A 9,597-nucleotide genomic window follows, 5' to 3' on the forward strand; every position below is an offset into this window, starting at 1 on the left:
TGAAACAATCTATAAAAGCTCAAAAGTTTATGGATGAAGCTTCCGATGAAACTATTGAGAAACAAAATGGTGCATCCGTGAAGGACAGCAGCAAGTCTAAGAAGATTCCAATTGAGCAAGCCATGTCTGAAGATGATAATGTGGGACTAGTAAGTTGGAAAGGAAAGTTTGTTGAAGGATCTAGCAAACTAAAACGGGAAACTATAAGGGAACCTGGTCTTCTGAGGACCATGCCCAGTGATAAAAGTCTTTGGCAGGAGAGATTAAGAACTCAGAAAGTTTTGTGGGGTCGTACATTTGACCCAGCAATTTCAGAGATGGCCGGTATGAGAATAATTCTAGAGATAGTGGAATTTCAGCAATGGGAGCATTTGTTTCAAGGGAGCATGCCTCTGGTGTACGAAGATGCAGTTCAAAATTTCTACACATCTCTCTTCACAGTTGAAGGGGATCACATTTGTGCGCTAGTGAATAGAGTAAACATTGTACTCGATGCTTCAGCATTGGGAAAGGTTCTCAAAATTCCATGTGAAGGGATGTCCTCAGTCAAAGGTGTCTATGGTGTCAACTTTAGGAGAGCTATCATGAAAGAGCAAGCTATTCAATAGGGGGAACAGGTGCATAAGAAGGTATTACTTCCTGAGTATCAGCTTCTTTTTGAACTGGTCAATAAGGTGCTCTTACCTCATTCTGAGAGAGGTCCATTGCTACAAAATTGGATATGGTCTTAATGGAGGCGCTTGATGATTTGTCCCAATCAATTTTCCAGCAATCATGATAGATCACATGCAAAAGGTGGCAAACTTTAAAGGTGGGAATCATGGGCTACCATATGGTTTTTTCCTCACTCAAGTGTTCAGATTTTACAAGGTTCCCTTGGGTAATCCCAGAGTGGGAAAATATAAAAGATCTGATTAAGGGGGAATCAAAAGCAAAAGGTAAGGGGGAACTTGTGTATTTACTGGTACCTTATCTGGTTATTTCTGCTATAAACAAATACTATCGCTCCCTAAGTTTGTCATCATCAAAAAGGGGAAAATTGATGGGTTTTCAATAGCCTTGCCTTGTATTTCTTATGTTCTGATGATCTAACAAACTTATTGTCAAGAACCAGATAAAGAACCTGACCTACTTGGTGTACTTTCAAATGAACAATGATTCAGTCTGATCTCCAGCAAGTGAGTGAACAACCACAAAGAGGAACACAACAGTACAGCTGGAGATCAAGTCAAGTCAACTGTACAGCTAGAATACAACTGCAAAAAGTGACTGTTTGCAACTGTTACAAAGAGGAATACAACAGGGAGTTGGTCCCTCAGGGTTCTCTGATAGGAGTACAAGTCAACTATATAGTTGGAACACAACTGCAGAAAGTGACTACCCGCAACTGTACACATAACAGTGTAGCAGACAGTGCGGTAGTCATTTCTCATTGGGAAGAAGTGTGTACCAAGATTTAACATCACTATTGTGATGTCTTTTGTAGTATAACAACCTGGTGCAAGGCACAAAATATTCACTTGTGCATTTAGTGATATTCTCTCAAGAATCAAAGTGTTCATCCGGCATTAAAGTCACTGGTGTGTTAAGAACAAGAAGACAACTCCACTAAAGGATCAGTTTCACAATGAGTCTATGTGTTATCCGTAGTTGAGTTGTAATCTTGTTATTTGTTCTTCATTGTAACTCCTATATTGCTTTCTTAGAAGCTATGTTTTAGGAAACCCAAATTCGTAAACTTTCTAAGTTTATGTTGTGACTAGGATTAGTCATAAGTTTAAAGTCTTTGCAACTAGAGAGTCACAAAGTGGCTTGTGGTGAGAGTACCACAAGTTAGTTGAGTTGAATCATTTGTAATAGAGTTATTACAAAGTGGCTTGTAATAGTGAGATTACAAGTTAGTGAAGTTGAAAGCCCATAAAGTGTAGGCCGTGGTTTTTGTCCCCTTGTGTGGGATTTTTCCACGTAAAAATCCCTCGTCTCTTTTACTTACTGCTTCATAAGTATTCTCAGTAGAAACTCATAAAGGATCAGGTTCTCTAAAGTTTGGTTAACGCATATAAGTTAACACCTGTTATTTTAAATTATTTTTAAGCCGCATGCCGCCTTTTCTTTCTAACCTCGTCCAAAATCCCGTACCCCAATCCAAAGAAAGACTTTTTGATCAATCCTTGAGGAATGCCAAGTCAAGCGAGATAGATGTATGATTCACATTATGGGTAAAACTCCATTCATGCACAAGGAAAAATGAATAAATGAGAGAGTCTTATTGGTGAAAACCCCCACGGGCACCGTAGGGCGATGAAAAGCTGAGAGAAAATTAAAATGAGAGAGTCTTATTGGTGAAAACCCTCACAGGCAACATAAGCCGACAGTGAGTTAAGAGAAGAGCAAATGAGAGAAGTTTGCTGGTGAAAACCCTTCAGGGCACTATAAGCCGAATGAGGTTTGTAACTTTGTAGAGAGGTTGGAATATGGGAATCCCAGTTGTAAAGTATGAAGATGGGGCATGAACTAAAATGTGATTAGGTGAATGGACTGGGCTGATTAATCCGAAATGCATGTCATGATCATTGGTGCCAGTTGCTTCACTCAGATAAGTCTCTTTTTCATTCTTCCTCAAATAGTCGTCTTGGTTCAAAATTTTCTTCTTTATTCCTAATTCTCGAAGTCACTTTGTTTCATTTTCTTTTGGGTCTACTTTTTTAAGTCTTTCTCAATGGTAGCCTTGTTAATCAAGCAAGAAAGGATTTCAAAGCCTATTACCAACTTTCAATTGCACAAAGCAAAATTCTGGCCAGAGCACATCACAAATGGCGTGATTCAGATTAAGCAATTAAATTTTAAAAGGAGCTCAAGCGGTCAAGTGGATCGTGAATTTTGAGGAAGTATAACGGTTCAGAATGGGCAAGACAGAGTTTTCAAATAACAGGCTGAGTGTAAGCTACTGGGGTCATTCAGGGTTCTGTGATTGAGGTTCGATCAGAAGGTCAAACAATTCTTTGCTAGCCCAAGGCGGCTAATCGAAACAAAGCATGGCAGTAGAAAGGCCACCTTCAGTAAGAATGTCGCAAACTAACCACCACATTTTCAAACTGATAAGATTTTCTTTGATTGAAATGGGGGCAGGAAATTATGTTTGTTCTAGAAGAAATCTCCGTGAGGAAAGCATGTGCCAGACAGGTTCGGCCGTAAGTTTTCAGGACCCTCCTGGATAATGGGATTTAGTTTGAGTTTTCAGGACCCTCTTGGAAAATAGGATTTAGTTGTGAGTTTTCACGACCCTCCTGGATAATGGGGATGTAGTCAAGTTGTCAGGACCCTCCTAGATAATGGGATTTAGTTTAAAGTTTCAGGACCCTCCTGGATAATGGGATTTAGTTTAAAGTTTAGGACCCTCCTGGATAACGGGATTGAATTTTAAATGTTCGGGATCCTCCGGGATAGTGGGATTTAGTTGTGAGTTGTCAGGACCCTACTGGATAATGGGGATTTCGTTTTTGAATTGTCAGGACCCTCCTGGATAATGGAATACGGTTTCAAGTCATCAGGACTCGCCTGGATAATGAGATTTAGTTTAAGTTTTCCAAGACCCTCCTAGATAATGGGACAGTTTAAAGTTCAGGACCCTCCTGGATAATGGGATTTAGCTTTAAGTTTCAGGACCCTTCTGGACAATGGGATTTAGTTCAAGTTTTCAGGACCCACCTGGACAATGGGATTTAATTCAAGTGTCAGGACCCTCCTAGATAATGAGATTTAGCTTTAAATTTCAGGACCCTCCTGGATAATGGGATTTAATTTAAAGTTCAATACCCTCCTGAATAATGGGATTGAGTTTTAAATTTTTAGGACCCTCCTGGATAATGGGTTTAGTTTGAATTTTCAGGGCCCTCCTGGATAATGGGTTTAGTTTGAATTTTCAGGGCCCTCCTGGATAATGGGATTTAGTTTGAGTTTTCAGGACCCTCTTGGATAATGGGATATAGTTTAAGTTCTCAGGACCCTCCTGGATAATGAGGTTTAATTTAAATTTTCAGGGCCCTCCTGGATAATGGGATGTTGTTTAAAGTTTAGGACCCGACTGGATAATGGGATTTAGTTTAAGTATTTTCAGGACCCGCCTGGATAATGGGATTTAATTATAATTGTCAGGACCCTCCTGGATAATGGGATATAATTTAAGTTCTCAGGACCCTCCTGAACAATGGGATTTAGCTTTAAGTTTTAGGACCCTCCTAGATAATGGGATTTAGTTTCAAGTTTTCAGGACCCTCCTGGAAAATGGGATACACTTTCGAGTTGTCAGGATCCTCCTGGATAATGGGATTTAGCTTTTAAATTTGGAAAGATTTCTTGGTTAATAGGATCCGACTAACATTTATAGAGTTTCCTGGTTCCAAACTGGGGCAGAAAGGTTTCTTTTATTTTATCTGTTTTGTCATAGTAACAGACACCCACCTGGTGAACAAGAAAACTCATTCAAGTATTAAGTCAAGCAACAGGCACCTACCTGGAAAACAAGGGAGTTCATTTCAAGTATCAAGTCAAGTAGCAGGCACCCACCTAGAGAATGAGGGAATACATTTTAGAGTTAAGTTCAGAGTCCAAGACGGTAACAGGAACCCGCCTGAAGAATGGGGTCAATTCAAGTTAGAAATAACATAAGTTTGCCTCGAGAGTGCGAGTCAACAGTTCAAGATGCGCGGCAGAACTATAGAAGTTTCAAGATCAAGTTTGAAGACATATAGATAGGAATCTTGTAACTCATAGATAATAGATTTTCCTAGCTTCTTTTCATTTTGGTTTCGGTGTAATGAGGAGTTCAGCAAACAGTAATAGCAGCAACAGCAGTGAAATCATAGCTTCCCAGTAGTCCCAGCTACCAAAACATCCAGAACTACACTGACGTGATTCTTTTACAGTCAAGGATATGTAGGCAACCTCGGAAGCAAGGTTCGGTCAGACTTTTCAAAAATGCTTCCTACGGAGTATCCAAACGGGCAAAAATCACTCGTATTCGCTCACTTTATCTTTGCCCGAAAACTCTTCGTGTTTCCGAGCAAAGAGGGACAGTTGTGAGCACGTGATTTTTGCCCGACCAAAATACGCCTACAAAATCACAAAATAGATTTTTGTAGTTTATTTTAATTTTTATAGAATTTCTAGGAATGTTTGCTTAATTATTTGCATTTTTGCATATATTAAAAGCATAGAACATAACTGAAAAATATATATTTAATTCTCATGCATTGCATTATTAGGTTGATTTTTTATTTAATTATCAATTAATTGCATCATAAAATAAAAATCAAAAATATATAAATTATTCCACATTGTAGCTTAGTTTTATAAATTAGTATATTTCTTGCATTAGTTCTAAATCAATTAATTATTTTAGTATTAGAATTAGATAAGTAAGTCAATTCACATTACTAGGTTTTGTTTAGGATTTAATTTAGGTTTAATTAAGTTTATTAGTAATTAGTATTTTTAAATTAAAATTGAGTCAAATAAATAAAGAGGGGAATTTGGTCTTAGAACTTGATTTGGGCCTTTGAAATTATTGAGCCCAGACCCTTTTTCTCTCTAAAATCCGCCCAGCCCAACCCCCTACCCCGTCCAGGTCCCCCACTTAACCAAATGACGTTGTTTGGCTTCCTTCAATCCCAACCATTGATCTTTGATGATCCAACGGTTGGGAACTCAACACCTCTTACCCATATATATGTCCTAACACCCCCCATATCCTAGAAATTATTTGCTTTCCCCCCGTCTCCATTCAACTCCAAACCCTAGCCACCCTTAACTCCTATCCGCCTCAACCTACAAACCCTAGCGGCCACCCACCGGAAATCATCTCATAGCAGTGGTCGGTCTCCAAACTCGCCCAAATTCAAACCCTAAAACCTCCACACTCCCCTCAGCCAAGATCCCTCATTAACTTCCCCAAATAATCGCCCAAACTCCATGAAATCTGAATCTGGAAATCGCAGAAAACCTAAAATTTTCCTTTTGTTTGAGTTGCCATTGTTTTTGGTTCATTTGGGATCGAAACCTATGCCAGTCAGTGCCTTTGTGAGATTTGCACAAATGTTTGATGATTTCATGGCCAAAACCTTGGTATTTTGGAGCGTATGAGTCAGTCCTCACCTCGCTTTGTTTCTTCTTAACGGGCTAGTAGGAGATATTGTTGCACATCAACACTGTCTTGCACGGAAAAGTCCGGCCAATGTGTGTTCAGGAATTTCTTTGGCTTGTTCGTTGGAACACTCAGGTATTGCGTCGCTCTGTTAATATGTCATTAGTTAGATTAGTTGCATGTTAGTTACATTTATTGAAATTAGTTTGTGTTCAGAAGCATCCCTCGTTCGTGCCTTCATTTTGTTTTCAAGGTTTATTTTCTTTCTGTTTTTCTTTGTGTTTCCATGTCTGAGCTGGTAGTCTGTTTAGGGTTCATTAATCTATTTATTTTGTTTTAGAGTCATCAGTATTACGATTTTCCAGCTGTTTGATTAGATTTGTTAATTTGGTTTAATTCGTGCCTGTTTAGTTTAATTTTTCAAATAGTTTTATTATTATTGTATTTAGCCATTATTCTTGTTTGAATCGTTTGTTCGGGGTTTTCTTAGTTGTCTAATTAGTTTTAGATCAGTTTTTGAGTCTTAGCCAGTTTGTTTTTTCATTAATGTTGTTTTAACTTTATTGGCATTAATTGAAATTTGTGAAGGGTAAAAGAATCAAAACAATAACTTAAAGGGGTCATTTGAACGATGGGTAAATAGGAAATTGAGATAAGGCAATTAGAGGGTTCTAGAACATGGGCAGTTGGCCCTATTTGGCCAGTACAATATACTGAAACCAATTAGAAACAGCCAGTTGTCCAATTCTGTTAAAAAGATGCTCTTTGAGGGTTGCTTTCAAAGGGAATTATTCCTGACTTGGAGAGCACATAATAGCTCTCTTAGGGTATATATAGAACCTATCCTCATTCAATACAGATAGAGATCGAGACCCTAAAAATACCTCTAAAATATACAGCTCTATTGTATCATTAGCTAAGCTATTTTTTGGTTTTTGACCTAGGCTAGAATAGTTTTTCTTGGGATTTCTAGTTGGTTTTCAAAAGTTGAAACATGGTTTAAGCTTGGAGTTGTGTGATATTGTTGTGGTGTGCTGCTAATTTCACTGTTTTCCTTGTTGCTTCCTGTTGTTTCTTAGAGATTCTTTACTTTGTTTTTGATGTATACAAGTACTTCTATGAACCTTTGAGTGACAAAATTAAGCTCTAAGCATGTGTTTAGGTTGGATGTAATGAGAAGTTGGTGTTCAAATATTAAACTCCAGTTTTTCCTTACATAATGATGCTCTCCAGTTGTTTAGTTTTGTAATTTTGTTTTAGCTTCATTTAAGTATTCGGAATCTGTTTGATAGTCAATAGCCTAGTTAGGAGTTTCATGTATGAATGTTCAAATTAGTTCATCTATTCCATGGACAGTTCAAAATTTCGAAATGGTTAATAGCCCCAGTAGCTTATTTAGTCGTTTGTTAGGGGATGATGGTTAGTATGCTATACATGATCAAAGAAAACTCTAATGTTTAGTTGTTGAGTACATTCATCTTAATCGTCTAAAAATCCAGCATTGATAAGGTGATTGCATATTTGGGATTAACGTATTTAATGAGTATTTTAAGGTTTAAGCTTATAGTATTATCACTGATGGTTTGTTAATGATTTAAGGCTTAGAATGTGGTTGTCCAGTACTTTAATTTTCCAATATTTATGTAGCTTTTTGTTATATGTGAAATAGAAGGAATCAGGCCTCATTAGGGCCTTAACGTTAAAGGTCCTCTTGCTAAAACAGTTGGTCCTGGCGTTGGCCCAGATGAGGCAACTTGGTTGAAACCAGGCCCAACGCATTCCTGCTCCTATTTTTCTTTCACTTTTGAGCTTAATTTCGAACCTAAGAAACTTCATCACTTTTCTTCATTAAGATCTTTTTTAAGATAGGAGAATGAGCTTTAATGTTGAAGGCTTTCTTTCAAAGCATCTGGGCCTGGTATTGGCCCAAATGAGACTGCCAAGTCAAAAAACAGGCTCACTTGGTTCCGTCCTCCTTTGTTTTCATTCCTAGGCTTAATTTCGAGCCCAGTCAGCACCAGCGATATTTTTCTTGCAAATTTTTCTTAGATAATGTAGTGGGCTTGCTGCTGGCCCAATTTTCTCCAAATAATAATTAGAGTCAACATGTCTACCCAATGCATATTAGTAACTAGTAGCCTTCATTGAATGTCGAATTAGTTTTAAATATGAATACTCGTAGTTTGCTTAAGGTGCGCTATAATAAATCATTGTGACTGTGGGTACGGTTCCCGTGATATAGTTATGATACATAATTTCCAAATTAGGGTGTGCATTTCATGTGACCCAATCATAACAACTTCGAATAATAAAATAAACATGTTGAAAATCGCGGGTGCATTTCATGTAGCGTGGTTTGTAATGTGTTCCCAAACAAACAAGTGTACGACAATCGTCACTTGTTCTAAAAATAATTCAATAAATAATTAAAAGTTGTTGAAAAGTAAAAAACACACACTAGGCATGAAATATGTTGTTAATCAGATACTTAGGCTAATTAATAATAGTTTAGCGATCGTGCTAAAACTATGGAACCCAGGAATGCCTTACACCTTCTTTCGGGTTAACAAAATTCCTACCTGGATTTTTTTGTTTCGCGGACTATAAAACAGAGTCAATCTTTCTCGATTCGGAATTTTAAACCGGTGACTTGGGACACCATAAATTACCCCAAGTGGCGACTCTGAATTTGAATAAATAATCTCGTTTCGGTTATTATCACTTTAATTGGAAAAACTTCCTTATACCCTTTCGGGTAGAAAAAGGAGGTGTGGCAGCGAGTGTTGCTTCAGGTGTCGCCCATGAAGGGCATGACGAGATTTGGGAAGAAGGGCAAGCTAAGCCCTAGGTTCATCGGGCCTTTTGAGATCCTTCGGAGAATGGGTGAGGTGGCGTACGAGCTTGCGTTGCCACCAGGTTTATCAGCAGTGCATCCAGTGTTTCATGTGTCCATGCTTCGAAAGTATCATGGTAATCCATCTCACGTGTTAGACTTCAGCACTGTCCAGTTGGACAAGGATTTGACCTACGAGGAGGAGCCAGTAGCCATTCTATACCAGCAGGTTCGTCAATTGAGATCGAAGAGTTATCATTCGGTTCCTGTGCAGTGGAGAGGTCAGCCTGATGAGGCAGCAACTTGGGAGTCCGAGTCCAATATGCGGAGCTGATATCCACATCTTTTAACCGACTCAGGTACTTTTCTATGTCTGTTCGAGGATGAACGGTTGTTTTAGAGGTGGAGAATGTGATGACCCACAAGGACACCTTTTGTTTTAGAATCCGTTTTCATATTCTAAGGCCTTGAAAACCTCCTTTTATCTTTTCTAGATTTGCATGCGCAGTCCGGACGCGACACAGGAAAGCTTTTGTGTGAAAAATTTAAGAAAACAATGATTTTTGGCTTAAAAGATGATTTTTAGTTGACTTCGGTCATTATTTTGGGTAAACGGACCCGG

Source organism: Nicotiana tabacum, chromosome 3, assembly GCF_000715075.1.
Source record: "Nicotiana tabacum cultivar K326 chromosome 3, ASM71507v2, whole genome shotgun sequence".
Lineage (NCBI taxonomy): Eukaryota > Viridiplantae > Streptophyta > Magnoliopsida > Solanales > Solanaceae > Nicotiana > Nicotiana tabacum.